We start from the raw sequence: 27,856 nt of genomic DNA on the forward strand, positions 1-27,856 counted from the left end.
CTGCCATTGACAGATCACGTGATTCTTACAGAGGGGGCTTAGTAATGAGTTAGGGTCACCCAGCGGCTAGACACAATTCATTGCTGTCGCATGAGGCATGTGTCTGGCGCTCGTCTCCAGGGTGGCTGGAGATGCAGAAGAACTGCACCACTTCCAGCATCACCTCATGTTTAAACGTTATTGGGTAGCCCATCTGAACAAAATCACCAAAAGGGCTGTAACACATAGAAACATAGTTTAATTTTGACCAAATTTGCAGGTGATATGTATGTTTTGCTTTAACCAAAGTCAAAACAGTACAGAAAAATGCATAAGTCTGTAGTCACAGGACAGTATGAGCTTAAAGGAAATATTAATTGGGCCCAGGCAAGAAGGAGAAGCTCTCTCTAGTATAGTGGGTCGACTCTTCATGTGACATGGGGGTTCAATTTCTCCTGCCTGCTGAGGAGAAGGGGTTTAGCTTGGCATCTCCCAGTATAGGCTCCTCTTTTAATTAGCTATGACTTGGGGGTACAAAAATGCAGATTACTATTTTGCACCCTGTGGGAGACCCCTGTTCAAACTCCTCCTCTGTGAAGGGATTTGAACAGGGGTGTCCCATCTTCCAGGTAACTCTTTCCCCTGCACCCCCATGGGAACATGAGAGGTGGGGGATTATTGTTTAGACCTCCTCTGTTTCCAGAAAGACAAGGGCCTCCTGAGAAAGGAGGGGATTTTAACAGGTGCCTCTCACCTGGGAGGTGATCCAGCCTTGTTCAAGTTTCTTCTTATCAGGCCAAGGGATGATTTATACTGGGGCTTCCCACTTTCTATGTAAGTAGACTACCCACTGGGCTACAGAGTGATCCTAATTTTCTTGCTGGTCCAATTGCTATTTAATTACAGTGGAACAGCTTCAAGAGGCAAGCATGCAGAAGCTCCCATTTATACCCCTTGTCCTCATCTGGTAGAGGATAGACTTGAACTGGCGACTGTGAGTTTCCCAGGGGTGTAGCCTAACCACTGGGGCATAGAGGGCCTCTTGTCTTTGCTTTGGCCCAAACACTATTTAATTTACTTGGAACAGCTGCAAGAGGAAAGATCTAAGAAGCTTGTAGTTTAATCCCCATTTCCTCATCAGGGAGACAGTGGTATTGAACCAACCACACCAAGTCCCCCCCCCGTAGTATAGATGGCTTCTTGCCCAATTACTATTTAATTTACATGGAACCATTTCAAGAGGCAAGACTGAAAGCGTTCCCCATTTAAACCTGTTCCCTTTATTCAGCAGTGAAAGGAATTGAACCCATGATGCTAAGGATCTCAGGGTAGTAACCTAACCACTGTAACATAGAGGACTTCTTGCCTTTGTTTTGGCCCAATTAATGTTTGTTTAAAGTGGAATAGCTTCCCAGAGGCAAGACCTCAGGAGCTCCCAGTTCAAACCATGACCCTCATCATCTAGTAGAGAGAGAAATTGAACTAGGAATTCCAAGTTTCCCCATTGGGGGTAGCTTAACAAGTGTAACATAAATGGCTGCTTGTTTTTGTTTTGGCCCAATTACTATTTAAAGTGGAATAGCTTCAAGAGGAAAGATTCAGGAAGCTTCTGATTCAAATCTTATCACCTCAAGGGGAGATTTGAACCCGCATTACGAAGGCTCCCAGGGTATCAACTCAGCCACTGTGATATAGAGGGTGCTTGGGTTTTTTGGCTCAATTAAAGTAGTATAGGTTCAAGAGGTAAGACTGAGGGAGCTCCCATTCAAACACCACCTCCTCATTTCATAGCGGGAGGAATTGAATCAGCAAATCCACGTCTCACAAGTGAGGCACTGAACCTTTCTACTACAGAGGACTCTTACTTCTTTGCTTGACCCAATTAATTAATTTTAAGTTAAAGTGGAACAGCTTCCCAAGGCAAGAGCCTGCATCTCATCAGATAGAGGGAAGAATTGAATCTACAGCTCCAGCAGTCCAGGGGAGTAGCCCACCCACTCTATTGTAGAGGACTTGTCTGTTTTGCTTTGGCCCAATTATTATTTAATTAAAGTTGAACAGCTTCAAGAGAGAAGAAGTTTATCTGCTACATGGGGAAACTGAACCAGCATTAGCTAAGAGGCCTCAGGGGGAGAAGTCTAACCACTGTACTATAGAGGCTTCTTGGGAAGTTATCAGGCCAATTTATAGTAAAAGTAGAACAGCTTCAGGAGGAAAAACTGAGGGAGCGCCCACCTCAAATCCCTTCTGCTCATCAAGTAAAGGGAGGAATTGAAGCCACATCGTCAACATTCCACATGAGAAGCCCTCTGCAGTATAGTGGTTACACTATTCATGTGCTTTGGCCCAATTAATATTTTCTTCAAGTGGAACTGCTTGAAGAAGCAAGCTAACAGGAACTCCCAGTTCAAATTCCTTCTCAGCTGGTAGAGGGAGGAGCCTCTCCAAGAGCCCACGAGAGTCACGTAACCACTCTACTACTGAGTGCTCCTTGGGCTTATCTTGGCCCAATTAATATTGAATTAAAGTGGAACAACTTCAAGGGGAAAGCCTGAGGGAGCTTCCATTCATGTCATGTCATCTAGAGGAAGAAATTGAAGCTGGGGGTCTCCAACACACCAAGTGAGTCCTCTAACTTCCACACTGTAGAGGGCTTAATTAACATAGCCCAGCTTCAACTAGAAAAGAACACCCCACAGTGGACTAGCCCTTAATTCAGTTATTAGGCCATATGCATTACATGCTAGCAGATCCATATTCATCTCCCTTCTTTTAAGATAGGCAGGGAATTAAACCATCTGGCATGGTACAGGCCATGGCCCTAACCACTAAGCTAACAGCAAAATGGAACATTGCTGTGATCTTCTCCCCTCAGCTGTTTTGTGTGGTGCTGGGCAGGTACCTAGCAATCTCACAAGATGTGGTTTAGGCATCTAAGTCAGCTGCCTTCAGGCAAGGATTTCCTGACTGTGGCTTTCAAGCAGAGAGCAATGCACCTCACTCCATGAAAGGCAGCACTTAGCATTTCCCTGATCATTCCCCTCATGTCATCATTTCCTGTTGGCTAGCTTAGGCGGCTCCTAGCCTAGTGTGCTGGCTTTTGTGCATTCCCTGCTTAGGTGCCTATCCCGCCCCAAACATTGAAGGGGGAAGCCTAAGTGCCTAAGTTAAGCTTCAGGGCACCCATTGTCATTCCAGTGATTTTTCTCGGCATCTAAAAATTAGGGATGGCAAAATTGATTATTTCCATAGCTAAGGCCCTTTGTAGATCTGGCAGAGGGAGTTATGCCTACTCTGAGGTCGCCTCACACGGCAGTTATGTGCCTCCCTTTGCTCTTGCTGCCTGATGAGGACCCTAATACAGTCTATAGTCTTTTGTTTTGGGTGCTCACATGGGATGTGGATAATTGTGGTTCAAGCCCTCTTCTTGAATAGAAAGAATTTGACCACCATTCTTCTGCTACTAAAGCAAATGTCCTAAGTGGTGGACTATGCGGTGTGCTGGTGTGGGGTACTCTTCATTGTTTGGTGAAGCTGGTTTCTTTTAATTAACTATTCATTGGGCCAATACCACTACGAGATGTCCTCTGTAGTATGATGGGTAGGCTACTCACCAATGCTCTTAGAGACCCTCTTCAATTCCTTCCTCTACCTAGTAAGGTGAAGGGATTTGACCAATGAGATTGCTCAGTCTTCCTGCTTTGAAGCTGTTGCACTTTAATTTGAAATGTTAATTGGGCCAAAACAAGAAGTAGGGGGCCCTTTCTAGTTTGTAATTAAGCTCCACACTAGGGATATTGGAGATTTTCCTGTGTGAGTCCATTCAAAAATGATAAAAGAAAAAATAAAACCCGTATAGGTGAACGCATTTCACAAAGTGATCATTGTACGTCTGACCTATCGATCCTCGTCCTCAGTGGTAACCTGCACAACACGTTGAACAGACGAGCCTCGGAGCTTAGTTCATAACTCTGCTAGATAGCCTGAACAGCGACACTGGATTTATGGCTTATTACGGGGTTCTCAAAACCAGGGTTGGGGCCCCTGAGGGGGTCATGAGGTTATTACCTGAGAGGTCATGAACAGCCAGCCTCCACCCTAAACCCTGCTTTGCCTCCAGCATTTATAATAGTGTTAAATAATATAAAAAAGTGTTTTTTAATTTATATGGGGGAGGTCGCACTCAGAGGCTTGCTATGTAAAAGGGGTCACCAGTACAAAAGTTTGAGAACTGTTGGCTTATTACAACAAGCTGTAACCCACTGACTCTTTTTGTCCCGTGTTGACGGACCACTCTATATTCCGTGGCCCCTTAGACTAGGTGCTAACTCCTTATGCAAAACAGTCTGTTTCGTCTTGGATTTAGCTGTGATGCTTGGCCTACCTTTCCCAGATCTGAAGAGCTCTGCGTGGCTGGAAGCTTGTCTCTGCCGTGGTTTACAGTACAAACTTACGTCAATATAACTACATCGTTGGGGGCATAGGAAACACACACCCCTGAGCAACCCAGTTATACCAGCAGAACTCCCAGTGTAAACAGCGCAGTGTTAATGGGAGGAATTCTCCTATCGACTCAGCTATCACCTCTTGGGGAGGCGGAGCACTTATAGCTATGAGAGCAGCTCTCCCATCGGCATAGGTAGCATCCTCACTTAAGACTTGTCTCCACTTACAGCGCTACAGTGGTGCTCTTACCAACAGAAGTCGGTCCACTAGAAGATATTACCTCAGCCACCTTGTGTCTTTAACTGTCTGCAGTCATTTATATGCCTGCTTCCATTACCTTCAGCATGAGCACTTTTGAGGGCAAAGAGCAGAAACACTCAGGCATGGTCTCACATCAAAGATGTTCCAACCATCTAGTAGGCAGCTACATCTCTGCTGGTTGAGGGCTTTATAAATTACAGGCATTACTTTGAATCCATGGCCTGACCTAAGTAGTATGTGCTCAGTAACACTAGCAAGAGTTAAATGTAGGTAATGTGGCATCTTTATTGTACAGTGGTAAGAACCAAGTATCTCTGGATAATGTTCACTATTTGCATAATTGTTTGCTAAAAACAAAACAAATGAGGAAATGCCACCTTCAATGGCCTCCTTCAGGCAGCACCTAAAAAATGTATTTTATCAGTCACATATATGGAATCATACAAGTTCGGTATCTTCCAGTGGTCCCTGTCAGCAATGGGTGGGTAGTGGATGGCACAGGACACCTTGTTGCTAAAGCGAGAGTGCTGTCAACTGCTCCAAAAGTCACCCTCCTCCTTGTCCTGTGAGAGTGTGTGTGCAGGAAGGAGCTGTGAATGCCGCAGGTGTGCTCTGATGCATGCCACTGTGATAGTGACAAGTGTAGCGCAATGGAGTAGTGAACACATTGGACACAGATTCTGAGGCAGAGTAAGAATGTTTCAACTATCTGCAACTTACTGTGAGCATTTTTCTGAGTAAATATAGCTCAAAGTAGTTGTGTGTTAGCCATTCGATAGCTCAGAGTTACAGGTAGGGGTTAATTAAGAATACAGGGCTATACTTTGTTACTGACACAATATATTCATAAGACATTGCACAGCCCTGCTACTTAATCACTTTTACATTAGTAATGTACATGTATTGCCCTGTGAAAGTACAGGTGTACCATGTGTGCTTTAGACTTATGGTTCCATCTGAGCAGATAACCTCAGATATCTATGTTGTATAATTAAGGGGTAGAGCTCTTGTCTGCATAACTTCATAAAATAGACAAAACTTCTCTGAAATAAGTCCATTCTGCAAACGATAAATATTTTGATATATGGTACAAAGAAGCTCATACTGTCATGTGAATATAGACTTTGGCTTTAAGAAAAGGCAAAGTAGTACAGGAAAATGCATAAAATACACCACGTGGGGCTAAATAAAACTCAGACATTCCAAAACAATGCACTATGTAGTCAAAATAGTCCTTTAATTGTATTTAGAAACTATCTGCCCATTTTGGTCAAAATTAAACTACGGTTCTATACGTTCAGCCTTTCTGGGATTTTATGATTTTTTGCTGATTGGCTGCCCTATAACATTTAAACATTACGTGGTATAGAAGAACTGCACCACTTCCAGTCTGTACAGCCACGGTGGTGGTGATCACCCGATACAGGTAGACATGATAGGACTGACTTTTTTTTTTAAGCTAATGGATCGTTTGTCCTTACATCTAAGGCATTAGAAAGCTGCAGGAACAGTCTGGGAAGTTCTGTTTTTGACATTTCAGTTGATTGCATCTCATTAGATTTAAGTGTTTTGTAAAACATCACATGCTTAATGTAATTTTCAGATTTATTTCTTCTCTCCTTTAAAAAGTGCTTCACATCTCTTGGTGATTAGTGGCTTCTTTGTAAAAGAATCAGATATTTTTCCCGCTGTAGTCTGTTTTTTCTATCTGCGTATCCGTGTTGTCCTTCAGTCAGGCCCGGGCTTTAGCATTCTGGACAACTGTTGCTAGGTTCCACTGCGTGGGAAGGAAAAACAAAAAAGTACTTTCAATAAATGAGAAAACACCTTTAAGATTTCAGAAGACTTCTATGGTTTATTTTTAAATGGAATCTAGATATTTAAACTGACAAACAGTGAAACAGCCCTTCAGCTGACATTAGCCATATACAAAAGTAGGCAGACTATACTTAACTAGTGACACCACACTGATAAGTGAAGGGCAACTATTATTTTTTGGAAGTTGATTTTATAGAATAATTTGTTTTAAAATGTGTAATGTAAAATTACCTTATGTGGTGAAGACTCTTCAATATGTAAATCAACTCAAATGAAATGGTCTCTAATTAAACAATTATAGTAGCAGGATGTGAACTCACATCTCCTCCACCCTATTCACTTCGGAATCTTTCTAAGACTGTTCCAATTTTAGCATTGGGTGGAGATTGGAAAGTCCTGCACCCATGTAGTCACTGAGGATCCTACATCATTCTTAAAGCATTAATGCTGGCTTTCTGCTCAAGTTCAAGTACACGAGTGCCAAATTTACTTCAGTGGGGCCTCTCCCATGCTTAAAGTTAAGCACATGCTTAAGTGCTTAGCTGCATTTCTTTGGCAGATGAAATATTCCTAACAGGTATACTGAAAAGTATAATAGAAATGCAGGATTACTACCATGATTAACAGGCAGGCCAAACGCTACTGGCATAGAGGCCCTTCACAAACATTCTTTTTGGTCTCTTCCTTACACGTCTTCCATCTTAAAAATAGGGGCCACATAAGGGGATTGAACCTATTGTTAGCTTCACAGAAGAAACACAGTTGGTGAACGCTACTGCATGAGCTTACTTATGGTTTTTCATAAGACTTTGGTATATTCCAGATCCCACTATGGAGAACAGCTAGGTTATTCTTCTGGCAGGGTGTCAGCAGCTCTTTGGCAAAAAGTAGGAGAAAAGGAGCTGGGGAAGGTTGAGGTCTGCAGTGAGCAGGCTGAGTTTTCTTTGAGATCTGCAGGGAGAATGGATGTATGAGTGACCATGACAGATCTTATTTTGTACGCAGAAGTCTGAAAAACACAAACAAGATTAATAGGCAGCAGGTTTAGTAATAGTCAGCAGTGTTAGAACAAAGAAAACCAAGTACTGCACACAAGGCACAGTCCACCTGCAGAACTTGTTGCATGGGATGTGGTGAAGGCCAAAAACATAACTGGGTTAAAAAATGAATTGGATAGACCTGTCATCCATGAACTTATCAATGGCTATTAGCCAAGATGGTCAATGATACAACCCCATACACTGTATCCCCCTAAACCCCCAACTTGCTGAAGCTGGGACTGGATAACAGGATTGATTATTCAGTAATTGCCCTGTTCTGTTCATTTCTGCTGAAGCATCTGGCACTGACCACTGTCAGACACAAGATACTGGGCTGGGTGAACAATTTGGTTTGACCTCGTATGGCTTGTTCCTATCGCTAGATTGCTTCCTGACCCCAGACCCCATCCTTTTTCAAAATGTAAGTGTGGGGTAGCAGTATTATCCTTCCACCCAATGAAAGCAGCACCCCACACTTCTATTAGCCAGCTCCACTTTCACACACACTTTTCCATGAGATGGTAATGCTGTAGTGTGTAGGAGCTCCGGTGGTACTCTGTGGCCCCCATTGTTCTAGGTGCTGTGCAAACACGCAACAAAAATATGGTCCCTGCCTCAAGGATTTTACAGTCTAAGACAAGAGTTAAAAGATGGACAAAGACAGACCAGCGGAGGAGTACAGGGGAATAGATGATATTGGTCAGTATGATGGGCTGTGGTCTCAGCCCACCAGCAGCCTAATTATTACCACAAGAGAGATTTGAAGACAGATATGTGCACATGTTGGGAGGAGCTCCCAGGTAACCAAGAAGAGCAGCATGGCAAAGGGCACGAAGAAGGGGCATATTTGAAAATTTAACAAGCGGGCCTTAGAGGCTGGCATCATAGCCTAATTGGAGGTGGGAGTTGACTTTTGAGACTGAATGAGAGATGATAGGGTTGGGATAGGTTATGAAGGGCCCTTGAAAGTGAAGACAAGTAGCTTATGTTCATTACAATGGAGAAGACTGAGCCAGTGGAAAGATGTAATGATCAAAGCATGATCTAAAGAAATTATCTTTGCAATAGCCTTCTGAATGGTTATGAGTGGGGCAAGATAGCATTTGTCAAGGCTGGAAAAGGATGTTACAGTAATCATGACACGAGGTGATGAGAGCTTAGACAAGAGTTTTAGCTGTGTGAATGGATGGAAAGTCTATCTTAAAGATGTTGTGCAGAAAGAATCTGCAAGACTAAGGCTTTGTCTATACTGCCACATTTGTCGGTGAAACTTCTTGTCCATCGGGGTGTGAAAAAAAAACAACTTCCGTGATGGATATAAGTTTCACCGGCAAAAGTGCTGGTGTCAGCAGGAGAAGCTCTGCTGCTGACATAGGTAACGCTGTTGTGGGTAGTTTAATTTAAAGAGCAGCTACGCAGGAGACCTTACAGTTGTACCGCTGTAAGGTCCATAGTGTAGACATAGCCGTAGACATATCCTGGATGTGAGGACTTAGACCTCTCTCCAAGTTCTCCTTTGAATGTTTTTTGTTCTTTAAATCTGACTCACTGAAAATCACTTGAATTCATCTATGTTAATGCAATATTAGGATAAGCTTTTTAAAAAAAGCTTTTCTATGATTGAAACTGAAAGAAGTATTACACTACATCGTTAACTGGTAGCAGTAGCGGATGTTTATTTGGAATCTGAACTTTCAGAGTATTAGATTTCACCATTATTGACAAATATAACCCACTAGATACTAGTAACCAAGAAATGACTTTTTCCAGTCAGAGTTCATATAATTAGGAACATAAGAGCATTAATCTTGAATCATTAGGCAGTTGTGACACCAGTACCTTGCCACCTTTTACCAGTGCCAAACCAGCAAATGATAGTCTTCCAGATTTCCTTCCTGTTAATACCATCTTAAAATACAGGAGCAATAAAAATTAATGTTAAAATACCTGGAAGTGAAGACACTTACCTGTCTTGAAACTGCAAAACTCTGATATCTGCCCACCCAATGATAAGCTGTTTCAAACTTCTAACTAACAAACAAAAACCATTGTTTTTGGAAGTTCTTCCTAAGACTCTCATCTTAAGAAAAATTAAGAGCCAGTTTTCTCTTTTTATTCCATATTTCTTTTCCGTTTTAATTGTGATATTTAGTGAGAAGTTCATCTGTCTTTTTGGGTAACTTAACTTTCTTACTCCTTACTTAAAAAACATCAGAGTCTCAGGGTACATCTATTCTATAAGCACTACAGTGACACAGCTGCAGCTATGCTGCTGTATTGTAGACACTTGCTAAAGTGACCAAAGGGGATTTTTCATCTCTGTCATAAATCCACCCCCTCAGGAGGAAGTAGCTAGATCCATGGAAGATGTCTAGTGGTAGCTATATCAGGGATGGGCAAAATTTTGGCCCGAGGGCCATATCTGGGTATGGAAATTGTATGGCGGGCCATGAATGCTCACAAAATTGGGGGTGGTGGGTGCGAACTCCGGCTGGGGTGGGGCTGGGGATGAGGGGTTGGGGATGCAAGAGGGTGCTCTGGGCTGGGACTCAGAGGTTCAGAGGATGGGAGGGAGATCAGGGCTGCGGGGGCAGGAGGTTGGGACACAGGAGGGGATATGGGGTGCAGGCTCCGGGCGGTGCTTACCTCAAGCAGTGCCCAGAAGCAGTGGCTTGTCCCCCCTCCAGCTGCTATGCAGAGGTGCGGCCAGGTGGCTCTGTGCGCTGCCATGTCCACAGGCATCCCCCCTGCAGCTTCCATTGGCTATGGTTCCCAGCCAATGGGAGCTTTGGGGGCAGGGGCAGCGTGCAGAGCCCCCTGGCTGCCCCTACGCTTAGGAGCCAGAAGGGGGACATGCCACTGCTTCCGGGAGTCACGCAGAGCCACAGCACACGCAGAGTGGGGCAAGTCCCAGAACCCGCTCCTTGGCAGGAGCTCGAGGGCCGGATTAAAATATCTGAAGGGCCAGAGGCAGCCCCCAGGTTGTAGTTTGCCCACCTCTGGTCTACATCATAGGTTAGGTCAGCTTAACTGTCTCTCACAGCAGTAGCTCAATCGATGGGAGAGGTCTCGCCGATTGCCTTGGAGCAGTGGAGTCTCTCAGACTTTTGTACTGGTGACCCCTTTCACATAGCAAGCCTCTGAGTGCAACCCACCTTATAAATTGAAAACACTTTTTTAATATATTGAACACCATTATAAATGCTGGCGGCAAAGTGGGTCTTGGGGTGGAGGCTGACAGCTCGCGACCCCGCATGTAATAACCTCACAACCCCCTGAGGGGTTCAGAACCCCTGCCTTAGAGCAGCAACACTAGCAGCACAGCTGCATTGCTACAGCTGGGCCATTGTAAGCTCTCTAGCGTAGCCATAGCCTGTTTCTCCCACTATCTATCATACTGCAAGTGCATGACAGTACAGAGACCGTTATGAATACTGTGATTCCTTGATTTGTCTGTGACTTCTCTGTATTTGACTTCCTGCAGGAAGGCTGTAGGTGGGTGGGTTGCTAACCCTCAGGAGGGGAGGCCCCATGGGGAGATGTTGAAAGGAAGCCCACCTGTCACAGGGTATACCACTCACCTCTGGACTGGTGCCTCCTCCTGATACTCTGGGGATTAGCTCAAAGACAACCCCTCCCCAACAGTTCACACACTGTCACTCCATCTGCCTGTAGCTCCTCCCGCAGCCTCAGGAACCATAGTGTCCTTCATGGCTCAACCCTCCAGCCCGGTCACTGACTGTGCTCCCCACTTCCAGGGGTGGTTTAGCCATCTATAATCATAGGCAGTCCTCTCGCTCACTGCCTCAGTACCATTCACCCAGTGGCTTGTAGGGGAATCTGGGCTTGCCCTCTATTCTGGGTTCTAGCCCAGGGACCCTCAGCTCAGCAGTCTGGGCCTTCTCTCTCTGATCTCTCTGCTCTATCCCTGGGCTACTTCCTATTTTCAGTTCCCCTTTCCTTCCGAGGCCTATCATTTCCCAAAAGTCTCTTCCCAGGAAGTGACTGCAGTCTCCACTCACTCCTCCCTTTCTCCTGAGAGTATCTGTCTTTCAGTACTGGGCTCTATAGGGCCCACCTATTCCTGCTCAGCTGAGCCTCTTTAATCAGCTGCCAGTATTTTCCTTCTGCAAAAACAGATTGTTCTTTGAGTGACTATTCACCCAGATTCCACAATTGGTACACATGCACCCCATGGGTTGAAAATCCATTCTTTTTTGGCTAGCAGTGTCCATTTAGCTGCACCTGTGCCCTTTTCCACCGCTTCCCTCCCCCAGAGGGTACAAAGGGTGGAGTGGGCCCAGCCACCTCTCACTTTCTTCTTACTTCCCATGGCTGCAAGACAGAACCCCACACACTGGCTTTTCTCTCTGCCACCTCCAAGAAAGTGGACAGAAGATATCAGTATGTGATATTCCTTAGGATACAATCTGGACAGATGGTCAACTGTGTCCCCTCAATTCTCCAGTCTGGGATGCCTTGTATACTGTTTTGCTGTGAGAACAACCACTCATGGCCAGATCTCACATAGCCTCAAGCATGCAAAATCACGCCCAGGTGAATTACATGAATGCTCTGGCCAGCCATTCATGAATTACATACAGGGCACCACCAGCAACTTCCCAGTCCCAGATCTTGCCCCTGAAATGTTTTCTTGTACTGCCAGGCTCTCTACTGAACAACGTAAGCTCACAAAGTTCGTCATTTCAGATGCGCACAAATCTTGTTCTCTCAAGTGGAGATTCCCAAATACTTCAATCCAAACACACTGATTTAGATATCTGTAGGTAATGAACTTGTTGTTTTAAGTGATTGCAAGTAATGAGGCATAAAAATCAGAATTGGTTACAAAAAAAGAAGTAAAAAATAAAATGCAAACTAATACCTAATTTCACAAACTTAAGCATGCTTAAAAGCAAAAAGGTTTGCCTCCCTGCCAGCTTATAGCCGGTTGGCTGGATTGCTTCAGCTAGGACCTCCCCCCAGTTCAGTGGTGCTTCCTTTAGGTTTCAAACATTATTGATGTCATGAGTGGAGAGAGGTGATTTGGGAGCTTCTGTTTTTAGTCTTGTATCCTTCTCCCTTCTTTGAGGCCTGTCTACAGCTGGGGTTCAGGCAACAGTCTGTTTACACGGAAAGCCCTCAGTTGTTCCATTGCCAGTATGTAAAGTTCTAGCTCAGGAGTCAGCAACCTTTCAGAATTGCTGTGCTGAGTCGTCATTTATTCTCTCTCTAATTTAAGGTTTCACGTGCCAGTCATACATTTTAATGTTTTTAGAAGGCCTCTTTCTATAAGTCTATAATATATAACTAAACTATTGTTGTATGTAACGTAAATAAGGTTTTTAAAATGTTTAAGAAGCTTCATTTAAAATGTAGAGCCCCCTGGATCGGTGGCCAGGACCCAGGCAGTGTGAGTGCCACTGAAAATCAGCTTGTGTGCCGTCTTTGGCACGCATGCCATAGGTTATCTAGCCCTGTTCTAGCTCACCTAGCCCTGTTCTAGCTCATGCCCTTCTTCCTGCCAGAGAATGGCCACATGGTACTAGTCCATTTGATTAGGTTTGGGCCTGTTTTTCTAACTTTTGGTACGTGTCACAGCAACGTTGTACAGTAGAATCTTCTAACGTTACATACAATGTTGCCACACATTTTGCCAGGGCAATAATGTCCAGCAGATTGAGTTTTCACATGATGCCTTGTGATGGGGTCTATCTACCCCACACTGGGCCCCCAGGGGTTAACTGTGCATTGCAAGCTGAGGAAGCCACACCCTTCCATCCCTGCTGAGCGTGCTCAGGCTGGAGACAGGTATAAAGGAAAGCAGCCCAACTGAGCTGGGCTGGACTGCTGAGGAGAAAAGATGTATATTGTGAGCTCCCTCCATGGACCTGTGGCAGCCCCAGGTCAAAGAGGCTAGGCATGCTGAACCCCAGATGGACACTGGACAGCCAGTGATTATCTGGGAGGAGACTGAGTTGCTGCAGACCTTGCCAGCAGATGACCCCAGAGCACCCATGGACTGCTGTACTAGGAGACCAGGTAGGAAGTGGCCCAGGGGAAATACACTAGTCTGGTCATAGGACTGAGAAATTTCGCTGTTTTGGGCAGATTCCTGCTGATCCAGTGGAACAACACTCTGCCACTGTTAGGGCCCTGGGCTGGGTCCCAGTGGAGTAGGGTGGGCCTGTGTCCCCCTGCTGCTAGCCCCCACTGGGGTGGCAACTCCCCCACCTTAGACCTAGAGGGTTGCTGTCATCTACCACTCACCAGAGTCAGAATGCTAGACTATTGAGACTGTGTGTGTGTTTGCTGCTCTTCCCTGACTGAGGGTCTGAGATGGTGGTGCAATCTACCCTGACCACTAGGTCATGCTGCCCTGGTAGCAGGCCCTAGGGGACTCTGATTGCTAGGTCTCATACTCTTGTTTTGTGTTAAGCTGTCAGACTCTAGCAGTTGAGGTGTAAGGTCTGCTGACTATATGTGACCAGACACCCCTTGATGGGATTTATCTACCTAGGATATGCCTCAAAAGGCATCCTTTGTAGAAAATTCATCATAATTTCTTAAAAAGAATGAACATGGTGTGCAGACTGTCAATCAGGTCCCCTCCAAGAAGCTTACATATTTTTGAGCTACCTATACCTGGCTCTGTGGTTGTACAAGCTGTACAATACAGGACAAAACATTATGGTCCTCTGAAGTCCACCCCTCAAGAGAGACTCCTTGCCTCCTCTCTGAAAAGCTTGACTTGTTTGGCTGAAAGGCCTGTTCTTCACAAGCCTACAAATGAGGGTAGCAACTTGAAGTTACTAAGCATTACTGGTGGGGGAGGGGGTTTAAACTGGGATGAACTGCCCATTTTTGTGGATAAGCTATCCAAGGAACACTAGGAAGAACTGAAAACACTTATGGCAGAGGTGTACAACTGCCAAAACATCTCTGCAGACTGGATGTGTCTGACACGGCAGTGAGAGTATTGGCCATTGGAATCCTTGAGAAATTGCCATGATTGCAACCCTCAGGGATTCCAAGAGGCAAAAATTGAAGACCTTCCAATTGAGGGCAACACTGAGGCACTCCATACTCTGAAGGATTGATTGCAGGGCTGCTCCGAGCCCTAAGGAGTGCAGTGTCCCAACCTGTAAGAGAACAACAAAAACTGCCATAGTTCAGGCAGTGCTCCCTGATTCTCTGCGTTTTCTTCAGAGGCTCAGAGCTTTCATCGGAGGCAACCTCTGCAACTTCCTCAGCTGCTCTGCAGTCTGGAGCTTTGAACAGACAGCCCCCCACTAATGTGGAGTCCTAATCTTCTGGGATTCTATATCTTTAAATGAACTGAGATGGTTGGGTCTACACGATCTTTATGCCCTGGGTGTGGTCAGTGATTGACCAAGGATCCAGGTATGGCCCCAACAGATACAGCTAGCCAAAAGGATTCCAATCTCTCTAGTGCATGGTGTTCCTGTGCACCAAGAGTGGAATCTTGAACCATAAATACTGTAGATTAAGTAGCTGTTCCTTTACTGCAGAGTAAGCATCATAATTAAGCACCATTTAGTGGAAAGTTGCGGTCTGATGTGTGCAGCCTTATGTTTCTGTAGATTTCTTGTTTGCATAAGTAAACTGGTCAAAATGCTACAGATGTAGACAAATGCCGTCGAAAGTGGAGTTGTCACACTGTCATAATGTGAAGGAGCAGATCAAGAAAAACGGGACAGAGTAAAATAAGTAATGGGATGATTTCTAGATCATTTTTTTTTCCCAACAAATATCCTTGTTTGGACTTGAATCAAATTGCTTCTTGTGGTTGGACATGCAGTTAAGGGGCCAGTATCTCTGAAAATTGCATGCCATGGTGGCAGATAACACTTGCTTTCAAATTTTGAGTTCTGTTGATCTTGACACTGCTTAACTAGTCATGCTTGTTCTGTGGATTTAAGATGTTCTTTTAAAGTAAATATCTAAACACAGTATTGTATGTTCGTTTTCCTTACCTTGTGCCTCACAGATTGGTAGTGCGAGCTACTCTTTGTACTCCTTGTTTTAAGATTTCAAGCTGGGGTTTCAAAAGGGCCTAAGGAAGTTCTGTGCCCAGAACCCATTGAAACTTTCCTAGGCTCTTCTGAAAATCCCAGCCTCTGTCAGTTAAGGCTTAGTCAAAATTCAAATATAAACTCAGAGTGTATGGGTTTTTTCCAATGTTACAATGTTTATTTTTTTTATATAGGTAATTGTGATGCCCCACCAAGGCTAAGCTTTGCTGAGCTGCAGGATGAGTTTAAGACCCAGACAGACTTTCCAGTTGGGACCACAGTGAGATACAGCTGCCGCTCAGGATACCAAAAAGTCCATGGAGAGTCACCCACTCTTACTTGTGAAAATGAATCTGTGTGGTCAGAACCCAAAGAGTTTTGTCGAGGTAAGGTTTTTCTCCTCTCTGCCACCCCTCCACACTCTGGGGTCAGAAAACACTAACAGATTAAAGGTTCTTCTGGACTGGAATGAAGATTTTGTAACCTTTGATGATATGGAGCTTGAAAGGGATGCTGTTTTTCAAACAGAATTGTTTGTTTTTAGGGGGAGCATAAAGCTCCCCTAAAGACTCAAATGTAAAACTTTAACACACAAGATGAAATTCTGGTTTACTTGAAGTCAGTGGCAACACTTCCATTCAATAGGGCCAGGATTGCACATGGATATTACTGAAGACATTGCATGTAGTTATTGATAAAAGCATGCCAAGCCCATGAATTAGTGATACTGATTAACTGATATCACCATCACAGAAATGCCAAATTGTTTTTCTTTCTCTGTGGGCTGGGAGTGCTGTGTGGAGGGCTGTGCTTTCCTTGAGAAGGGAAATGTTGGGTATAATTCTTTAGCTCTCTCATCCTTCTGGAACGTATAAGTGCATCTTGCAGGATAGAGCTCTTTAAGTCAGCCACAATTTTTGGCATCTGGTTGTATTATCTTCTGTGTAATTCACTTGATTTGGGTTCCTAGTAATTTGAAAGTCATATGGTTTATTTGCAGGACTCAATCTGTAGCCTGGCAATGTGATAGCTTATAAACAATAGGGATATTATTTCACTAAAATGGCACTGGTCTCCTCCATTCCACTCAAATGCCACAATATGTAAATTCATCATATTTGAGGGCCTTTTTCTTGTCTTCATAGACTTTTTTAATTAATGTAACACTTAGCTTTACATTAGTCACATAGGAAAATGTGGGTCATTTATTGTTTGCCTTTATTTATCTTTTCTAACAGAACATAGAAAGAAAAATCTAATTGCTATTTTATTCTCTTTTTAGGGAAATCATGTGGACATCCAGGAGACCTAGTTAATGGCAATGTTAATATCACAGATCTCCACTTTGGTTCGAGCATTACATTTTCTTGTGACGAAGGGTAAGGATGTCAAAGTGAGATTTTTTTTTTCCAGTACTTTTCTCCTTCCTCTGTAGACATTTGTATTGACTAGATAGCAAATCATGACAAACCTTCAGGAGGATATTCTGGAGTAAGAAGTTTCTGAAATAAATAGCTGAAACTTTTTATCTGTTCTGCAATTTGAATGTAAAGAAGGTTGGGTTAGTGTTTCCATTGTGTGGACCTACTTTTTTTTAGTATCTTGTATTAAAATTTGAAAAGATTTGCTTTCAAATCTTGGAATTACTTTTTTTAAATAGGGCCCCCAAAAGCTTTTTTAAATAGGCCCTCCCTTTATAAAAATTTCTCAGATTATTTTTGGTGTTTATATTTTGTTAAACATCTATAATTGTATAATATGTACATAGGGCAGAATTTTGTAATTTGTATTAACTTTGTCTCTTTCTAGATGTTTGGGATATAGGGTCATGCATCAAACAGACTGCACTGAGCTCGTAAACTTTTGAGTGTTAGTTCTGAATTTGGTAGCCATTATTTTCTTCCTCCTACAGTATCTTTGGCATTGCTGTGGTAATTTTCAAAGAATCAGCAGTGATGACTGGGGTATCTATAATATGTAAAAGCAGCAAAGAGTCTTGTGGCACCTTATAGACTAACAGACGTTTTGGAGCATGAGCTTTCGTGGGTGAATACCTACTTCTTCGGATACGTGCATCTGACGAAGTGGGTATTCACCCATGAAAGCTCAAGCTCCAAAACGTCTGTTAGTCTATAAGGTGCCACAAGACTCTTTGCTGCTTTTACAGATCCAGACTAACACGGCTACCCCTCTGATACTATAATATGTAAATCTCAGATGTTGATCCTTCTGTTAGCTGGAGTCACTTTTCTCACTTGCTATTTTCTGGCTTTGATCAGAATACTTAGCAAAATAAGTAACTCTTGTCTTATTATGAGAATGATGTCACCTGAAATTCAGTGCGTCATTGCCCTCTGCTGGCAGAACAGAAGTATACTCCAAATATCTGAGCTGACGGTTTAGAAGTTCAGTAATTTAAGAAATCTTGCCTTTTAAAAATATGTTCTTGTTTAGGTTCAGATTACATGGACAGAAAACTATTCAGTGTGTGATTGATGGAACAAAGGTTACATGGAATCATGAAATTCCATTTTGTGAAGGTAAGTGGATTTTATACTTTTTGTTCTGGTTATGCTAGTTCATGCAACTAGTTTTGGTAAATTGTGCTTTAAGATGAATTCACCAGTAAAGAAAAGTTTTGTTAAAATGTTCGGGCTTGTGTTTATTTCACCATTTTAAAAGCTAATGGAAGTACCAGTCTGAGGAATACTATGTTGAAAATGCCCAAAGATTACTGATAGCTAGCTCATATGGGTTAAATTCACTCACTTATTGAAAATCAGGAGTAAACTTTACCTGTTGAATAACTGGTAACACAACTGTCAACTTGTGATTAATAGTCTAGATGGAATTTATGGCCATGTATCAAATTCATTTTGTCTAAATTACATTGAAGAAAATGGTTTTAAAACTGATCTGTTTCTGACTGATTTTAGGTGAACAGGATATGTTTTCATGTATAATCCTGATACAAAGGAAGTAACACAGGATTATTGAGTATCACTGTAGGCTTTTTTCCCCATGACTTCATTGTAGAAAATGTAATGAATTAAACTTTTGTTTTGCTGTGTTCTTCAGATTTATTGCATGTGGGAGCTAAAGCCATACTTGCTTTTTTCAGACTTTTACAACAATTTATTCATCCAGTGCCATAAGTTTATATGGCATTTAATGGAAAATATCTATTTGCTGTTATTATGGAAATTCTTTTCGGATACATTTTAATGGAAGGCTAGTCATTCTAGGCTAAGTTTTAGACTTTTGCATACATTAAGGGCTTGTTCTTTTAATAGTTATTTTTTAACCCTTATAAGGAAAAGGATTCTAATATAACTTCACCATATACAGAGGTTAATCAAGCATAGAGGCTAACTGCATTTCTAGCAAAAGTTGTATTACACCAACGTTTCCTTTTAATGTCCATAACATTTACAGTTTTACTTCAGATGTGTAGTTTCCTATGTAATAGAAAAGCTTGTTATCAAAATACACTCAGGCTTTCCAATTAAATATCAGGAAGATGTTAAAATAATATTATTAATTTTCCTTCAGAAGGCACTGAAGAAAACAAGTCAGTGATTTCTAGTGCAAATGCATCTACTTTTTTCAGGTTTTCAGAGAGCTCTTTTTTCTTTCTGTTCATCTACCACCTAAGCATCTCCTTCCCCATTATGCTGCTAACGTAAAATTGTACATATTTACATCTCCATTTTCTCCTTTTCTGACCTTTTTGGTGGTTGTTTTGCACTTGTTATACCACAGATCCCCATTATCAAATAGTTTAGTGGATTGAGTGAAATCACTTTAAAAAAAAAAAAAAGTGTAGTAGACCCATCAAATGGGTCAGATTGCAGGCTTACATGCATCAGATCTTTTGGAAATCCCCTTGCCTTGAATAATATTGCTGTAAAAATCAGTAGGGTTCTATAATTCTTTGCGGTAGCCTGAATGACCATTGCCCTATTGCCTGTAGACACTGTACCTTGTTGCTTGTCAGTTTTTCTCCCTTCTGTTAAATGCTTCTTTCTTTACTTTTAATATTTTCCAGAAATTCCATGTCTTCCACCTCCAGAAATCGACAATGGGAGGTACTTTGGTGACCCTAATAATCACTACACCTATGGATCAACAGTCAGTTACAGCTGTAATACTGTACCAAGAGGCACAGACTCTTTCTCACTTATTGGAGAGGCATCTATTCATTGTACATCTGACGAAAAGCAAAATGGAGTTTGGAGTGGAGAGCCCCCTGAGTGTAAAGGTCACTATTTTTTTGTAGCTTCTGTAAAATCATACCAAAAGGATACTCAGGTTTAAGATTAAAGATCTCATCTGGATTAAATAGGGCGCCCCAGATGTCTTGTTTGTGTGTTGTCCTTAACTTTGAATTCCTTTACTTCTGTGGTATTGGTTCAAATCCTGAACCTTCACATATCACATTTTAGTTGTTCAAAGGGGTATCCCTGCCTAGTTTCCTGCTGTTTAGTAATGTTTTCAGATATGTGGCATCAGTAGATATGTAGTTTCCTTTAAAAATCCCCAATGCTAGATAGTCCTGTCTCTTCCACTGAGTTTTTATTCTGGGGGGAAAAAAATCAACAGTGTAGAACTGCATGGGATAGGAGGACAAATACAGTTTTTGCTGCTAAAAACTTGTAGTACATCCTTTCAGAATTTTAAAAGGAGTAGTAAAGATCTCTCAACTCAGTTTTCATCTCCCACTTGCATGATATAGATCAATGGTCTCCAAACGTTTTTGATCGTGTACCCCAGCAGTACAAAAATTTTGAGCACGCACCCAGTGGCCAAACTGTCAAAGCGCGCGCAAAAAAAAAAAAAAAAGCTTCTCAGACTCCTAGCTGAACTGCTGGAGAGGGGGGAGGGTGGAGAAAAAGCCGCTTGGACTCCCGGCTGAACTGCTGATGGGGGGTGGGGAGGAAGCGGCATTGCTCTCGTGGTGCTCCTCCTGCCGCGCACCCCGAAAGATCCTCTTGCGCACCCCCCAGGGTGTGCACCCCCCACTTTGAGACCACTGATATAGATTACGACACAAAAAAGATTGTCATAGGGCAGGATTCCCTGACCCTGGATTCCTCGCTGCAAACAGTCCTCAAGCGCTCCTTTGGCAAGCTCAACATCATGTGCTTGTATTTATACTGCGCAACAACAGTACAAGCTCCCCGCAGCACAAGGCTCTTACCTTCTCCCTAGGGACAGGTTGAGAGATCTTATCTCCCTGTGATCCTGGCCTTCTCTAACCCCTCCTTGGGGACTACCTCTCTTCCTGTCCTCAGCTGGTGAGCTGAACCACCCTATTAACTGATCAATCACCCAGTCCTTAACCAATTATCTCTCCAGTTTGCCCCATGTGGGGTCACTTTCCAAGTCCCCAAACTGGTGAGTCAGCTTTAGGCTACTCCCATTCTAACACAGATGTTACCTTTGTATTTCACTTGACTTTAAACAATGGTATGACATCAACACTTGACAGATATGTCGGCACATTGCTTAATGCTCGAATGGAAGGCAGTCTGCTATTAAGATTAACATGGTATTCTAACCTATGTAGAATAGAATCCTAAAGAGCCCAACCACCCAATCCCAAACTGATTTGGACAATGTTTATATTAGTGACAGAGCTTGGAAATCTCCCTTCTTTTTGTAGTAGCGTTGGCTAAGTTAGCTTTTTGTCGCTGTCCAGTTGAGCAAATCTCATCCTCTCCAAGGGATAATGAACTAGTAGTAAAGACAGAAGGGACAAGTGAAATTGTTATTGGCCTACTTAGAGTGTCACAAATAGCATGGTTGTAGTAAACCTACAGGAATTTCTTCCTTAATCTTGCTGTTTCTTGGACTTGTAAAATATGAGTGCAATTAAGTATAGGGTTACGTGATTTAATATCTGTATGCATCTATTTAGTTACTTAGTTGAAGGCTCACTTTGATATCTGTAAAACATGATTTTTTTCCTTGTCTAGTTCCTAGGCAGCTGTTGTGGAAATAAATGTTAAAATTAGGTCGGGGGGAGGAGAAGGAGATGCAGAGTTACAGCCACCATTTATTTAAAAAATGTAAAGAGGTGCTAGTCACATGTTTCGGGGCTTAACTCATCTTCTAGAGATGAAAATTTTTCACATTCTTATCCATTTTCAGTGGTCAAGTGCAGTAATGTAGAAATTGAAAATGGGAGGAAAAAAAGTGGATTTGGTCCTTCCTATACATATAAAGACGCCATTACATTTGGATGTGATGCTGGCTACTTCTTGGTTGGCAGTGAAGTGATTATATGCCAGGCGAATAATTCATGGACTCCTGCAATACCAATTTGTGAAAGAGGTAAGTGCAAATGGGATTTGATGAGAGGTCAACTTCCCTTACACATTGCGCACACAGCATTATAAAACTCTCACTTGTTCTTCCAAAACTTGGGTGGACTATAAGGTTGTTTACAGTGAAGAAAGGAAGTGCTAATTTTAGACCTAACCTGGGCTTTCTCCAGAGCTCCTAAGGGAGTTCACCTCTACAAGCTGGTTTGTTTGTAGGCCTTCTGACACTTCAGTAGTAGCAATAGTTGCATCTATTGGGAATGACACATACAATTGAGTGTTGGTATACTATTGGCAGCTGAGCACATGGTGTTTAATTCTCTGGAGTGGTTTCCTGTAGATATTGAAGAAGAACTGGGATAGCATGGATCCCTGTAGAATCTCACAGGTGAGGGCCCTCCAGTAGGAGGAGCAATTAGCCATCAGCAGTTGAGTTTCAACCACTTAACTACCGAGTCATCTGCTCCTGCTGTGTCATGTAGATGGGTTAGCTGGTTGCTTATGGTCCACTGTGTCAGAGGCAGCATAGAGGTCACGTAATATGAGCAAATCTTGCCTATGTCCATGATCACAAGAAATTTGTCATCTTGTGCCCTTAGAACAGTCTCTGTGCTATGTCCTGGTCCAAGCCCTAATTGTGAGGCCTCCTGGTCACATGCTTTTGGAACTTCCAGAACACATTTCTTCGGCTTTGATTTGTAAAAATGTATGTATTTTTACTACAGCAATTTGCAGTGCCCTAGAGTTCCCGCATGGAAAAGTGTTTCCATTAAAATCTGAATATCCCGATGGAGATTCTGTTACCTTGACCTGCGATGCAAATTATTTCTTGCTGAATGGTGTAAAATCGATGACTGTTCAATGCAAAAAGAATACATGGAATCTTCCTATACAAACTTGTCAAAGTAAGTAATGGTCAAAGTTGTTATGGTCCTTTCCACCGTTACTCCACAGGCATGTGCATTAACACAGATGTTGCTTCTGCAGATTCTAGGCCCTAGGAAACATTACCATTAAACTCAAGTTTAAGATAAATAGCTTTTAATTGTCAGCCATTAGGGTTTCTGCATTGAGGGGGGAGTTTAAGGTTTTGCATACACTGAAGGATAAAATCAGTGGTTACTATGCAAGTTATTTTGCCCAGGAATGGGATGTTGAAGAGGTTTCAGGGTCCAGTTATGGCTTCTTAAGGATTGAGAAGCTACTGTTTCTTGCAAGGGGCTTGGTAGTTATGGAAATAGTACTTCTCGGAGAGAAGCATAAGTAGTGGCCATAGTTCCCTACTGGCCTTTACTAGCCAGGAAGGCTGTGGACCCATTTCGCAGCTTGTGGTTTAAATATTTCCCAGGGTTTCTTGAGCTATGGCGTATGTGATGGAGTCTAATACGCTTACCAGAAAATCAGGCAAATCTGCTTGCATGTTCTATTCATATCCTGCTTATCTTTTAGAACATTAGCTCTTTGGACCAATGTCCGTCTTTACAGCAGGAGGGGAGAGATGGGCAGTGTAGGGAATAACTACCATTGTCAAAGGACAGTACATCAAGCTGTGTGAATAATAGTTCCCGAGCTTCTGGGATGTATGAGCTGTGCCACCCTGTTAACTAGTTAATCACACAGTCCTTAACCAATTATCTCCCCAGTTTGCCCCATGTGAGGGCACTTTCCAAGTCCCCAAACTGGTGAGTCAGCTTTAGGCTACTCCTATTCTCACACAGATGTTATCTTTGTATTTCACATGACTTTAAAAAATGGTGTGACATCAACACTTGACAGATATGTAGGCACGTTGCTTAATGCACTAATGGAAGGCAGTCTGCTATTAAGATTAGCATGGTATTCTAACCTATATAAGAATAGAATCCTAATGAGCCCAACCAGTCAATCCCAAACTGATTTGGACAATGTCTGTATTAGTGACAAAGCTCGGAATTCTCCCTTCTCTTCGTAGTAGCGTTGGATGAGGTAGCTTTGTGTTGCTATCCAATTGAGCAAATCTCATCCTCTCCAAGGGATAATGAACTAGTAGTAAAGACAGAAGAGACCAGATCCTGAGTTGGTATAAACTCATGTAGCTCCCTTGAAATCAGTGATTCTGCAGAATTACCCCAGCTGAGAATTTGGACCAGGAGCAGGGATCAGTATTTGTAAAGCAGATTGAAATACTTGATGGAAAGTGTAATCATAGGAAGGGTGAGAGGAAATGAAAGAATATAGATTTCAATAATAGGACAACAAAAAGCAGTACAGGTGAGTCGCATCATACGTGTATTTAACTTACGCAAATTCAACTATACATACTCGGCAAAAAAAGAAAAACAGCAAGATCCCTGTAAATAGTGCGGGCAATTCCACCCAATCAGCGTATGCCCCGGAGTGAGCCTGAGATGGGGGACATGAATCTGCTGTTCCTGCAGTCGGTCTCAGTTCCTGCGTGCCTCTCATAGTGTGAGCATCTCGCTGTGCTGAGTGTGATTCTAGTGTTTAAAAATACATATTTTTCATACAACATGAAGTAGTTGGCTTGCGTTTAGGGGTCATCTGGTGCTCAACCGAAGAAACAGCAATCTGTTCCAGTGCTGGAGGAAAAACTGGCTGTTTTGGACTTACTGAGAGACGGTATGTCGGTCTCCAACGTGGTACGTAAATATGGCCACAACGAATCTAGCATCCGTGCCATCAAGATTCGAGAGAGAGAAATTTGTCAAGCCGTGGCAGCAAGTGCTCCAATAACTGCTAAGGTGATGAGCCAGGTGCGTGATAAGACTTTAGTGAAGACTGAAAAGGCATTAAACTTATGGCTGGAAGACATGAATTGTAAACATGTGCCTATCGATGGCAACATGTTGCGAGAAAAGGCTCTTAGCCTCTACGTGCTGTGGGACAGCCTTCTGATAGGGAATTCAAAGCCAGCCAAGGTTGGCTTAACAGTTTTTTAGGAACCGTTTCAACCTCAAAAACGTGCGGACTACTGGTGAAGCTGCATCTGCCAATGAAGAGGCAGCAAAAACCTACCCCGAACAGTTAAAGAAAATCATAGAAGAAAAGGGCTATCTTTCAGAACAAGTTTTTAATGCTGACAAGACTGAGCTCTTCCGGAAGAAAATGCCCAACCGCACTTACATTTTGAAATCAGAAAGACAAGCTCCTGGCTTCAAGGCAGCTGAAGACCATATGACTGTGTTTTGTGGCAATGCGGCTGGGCATTTAATAAAGCCAGGCTTGCGCTGCAGGGCTGCAAATCCCCGTGCCCTACAAGGCAAGAATAAAAATCTCCTGCTTGTGTTCTGGCAATCAAGTAAAAAGGCTTGGGTGACAGCAGCATTATTTCTGGATTGGTTCCACAAGTGTTATATTCCGGAGGTCAAGCGGAACCTCAAAGAGAAAGGACTGGACTTTAAAGTGTTGCTGGTTGTAGACAGTGCTCCTGGCCATCCTGCAACACTCTGGTTTGCACATGATGTTGAAGTCTTCTTTCTTCCCCCTCCAATACCACCTCCAACCTCTCAACCAAGGCGTGTTTTGCTGTTTCAAGGCCACATACACAAGGCTTACATTCTCACTGATATGTAGCGCTATGGATGCTGATCCCAATCTTAATGTGATGGAATGTTGGAAGTCCTTCAACATTGCTGATTGCATCACTTATGTCAAACAGGCAAAGGATGCAATCAAGCCTGAACAGTCAATGCACGTTGGCGAAACCTATGAAAGGAATGTGTGAATGATTGTAATGGTTTCCTGATCATTGACAAATGAAACGCATTGTTCAGGTGGCCAGGCAAATGGGTGGTGATGGCTTCGTCAACATCCTCGAGGAAGAAATTGAAGAATTAATTGAGAGCCATAGAGAAACATTGACTAACGAAGAGTTAGAGGAACTGATAAAATCGTGTACAGAAGACGAAGATGACGACGACTAACTAGAAGAGCCAGCAAGTTGGAATCTTCATAAATTTGCTGAAGTGTTTCAGGCAGTGAAACACATGAATGATTTAATTTCTGAATACAATCCCTCTATGGAACGAAGCCTCAAAATCACTTCTTGTATTACGGGCGATTTGAGACCGTATCAAGAAATGTTTGAGCAGTTCAAGAGACAACAGCGACAGTTGCCAGTCACCATGTTTTTCAAGGAAAAACAGCCAGCAGCAGATGAGCCTATGCAATCAACTTCTTGAGCTGAACTAGAGCCAGCCACTTCGTCTACGACTTGCTCTCCGTCACCTCCGTTTCCTGGATCGACATCAAGCCCTGACGACCACCTGTAATTAAAAATACAGTACTGTAAAATTATATTTTGCATATGTACTCTATTATATACTGTACATTACTGTATACATTATACATTTATACATATTACTGTACAGGGTTGTATTCACAAAGCCATGTACGCTATACTGTACTTTATGGTCGATTTAAGGGATTTTCAAGGGTAAATTTGACTATATGCGATTTTCGCCTTATGCGCTGACTTTAGAACCTAACCCCCGCGTAAGATGCGACTCCACAGTAGAGTTGGATCTTGGGAATTGTGAGCTCAGGAACAAGAGGGAGAGTAGTGTTGATTGGTCAAGGGCAACAGATCCACTAAATGAAGATTGCAGACACATAGAAAAGGGTCATAAGACATAAACCTACTAAGTATGAGTAACAATGTTAACATTTTGTCACTTGGACATATGGACACCCTCAGTAAAATTTAGGTTTTTTTGTCTCAAGTGAAATTGTCATTGGCCTACTTAGTGTCACAAATAGCATGGTTGTAGTAAACCTACAGGAATTTCTTCCTTAACCTTGCTATTTCTTGGACTTGTGAAATGAGTGCAATTAGCTATAGGATTATGTGATTTAATATCTGTATGCATCTATTCAGTTACTTAGCTGAAGGCGTATTTTGAGATATGGAAAACATTTTTTCCTTGTCTAGCTCCTAGGCAGCCACTGTAGAAATAAATCTTAAAATTAGGTCGGGGAGGAGAAGGGGATGCAGAATTACAGCCACCATTTATTTAAAAATCTAAAGAGATGCTATGCACATGTTTCAGTGCTTAATTTTTTTCTTATCTAATTTCAGTGGTCAAGTGCAGTGATGTAGAAGTTGAAAATGGGAGAAAACTAAATGGATTTGGTCCTTCCTATACATATAAAGATGTCATCACATTTGGATGCGATGCTGGCTACTTCTTGGTTGGCAGTGAAGAGATTATATGCCAAGCGAATAATTCATGGTCTCCTGCAATACCAACTTGTGAAAAAAGTAAGTGCAAATGGGATTTGATGAGAGGTCAACTTCCCTTACATATTGTGCGCAGCATTATAAAAATCTGCAGTGTAACCAAGTCTTGGAAGAACAACAGGTTGTTTACAGTGAAGAAAGGAAGTGCAAATTTTAGACCTAACGTGGGCTTTCTCCAAAGCTCCTAAGGGAGTTCACCTCTACAAGCTGGTTTGTTTGTAGGCCTTCTGACACTTCAGTAGTAGCACTGATTGCATCTATTGAGAATGACAAATACAATTGAGTGTTGGTATACTATTGGCAGCTGAGCACATGGTGTTTAATTCTCTGGAGTGGTTTCCTGTAGATATTGAAGAGGAACGGGGATAGCATGGATCCCTGTAGAATCTCTCAGGTGAGGGCCCTCCAGTAGGAGGCGCAATTAGCCATCAGCAGTTGAGTTTCAACCACTTGACTACTGAGTCATCTGATCCTGCTATGTCATGTAGATGGGTTAGCTGGTTGCTTATGGTCCACTGTGTCAGAGGCAGCATAGAGGTCACGTAATATGAGCAAATCTTGCCTATGTCCATGATCACAAGAAGTTGGTCATCTTGTGCCCTTAGAACAGTCTCTGTACTATGTCCTGGTCCAAGCCCTATTTGAGGGCTCCTGGTCACAGGCTTTTGGAACTTCCAGAACACATTTCTTCTGCTTTGATTTGTAAAAATG

At 42.6% G+C, this 27,856-nt stretch overlaps 1 long non-coding RNA gene across 1 annotated transcript; it reads right to left on the bottom strand.

Annotated features, from left to right (window-relative positions):
• Window positions 1-5,743: 5,743 nt before the first annotated feature.
• LOC120403924 lies at window positions 5,744-11,316 on the bottom strand. Its single transcript, XR_005597803.1, has 3 exons — window positions 11,126-11,316; window positions 7,294-7,455; window positions 5,744-6,463 (listed from the first exon to the last, which is right to left on the bottom strand). It is a non-coding gene; the product is annotated as an uncharacterized LOC120403924 (long non-coding RNA).
• Window positions 11,317-27,856: the final 16,540 nt, after the last annotated feature.

The sequence above is a fragment of the Mauremys reevesii genome, linkage group 4 (assembly GCF_016161935.1).
Source record: "Mauremys reevesii isolate NIE-2019 linkage group 4, ASM1616193v1, whole genome shotgun sequence".
NCBI lineage: Eukaryota > Metazoa > Chordata > Testudines > Geoemydidae > Mauremys > Mauremys reevesii.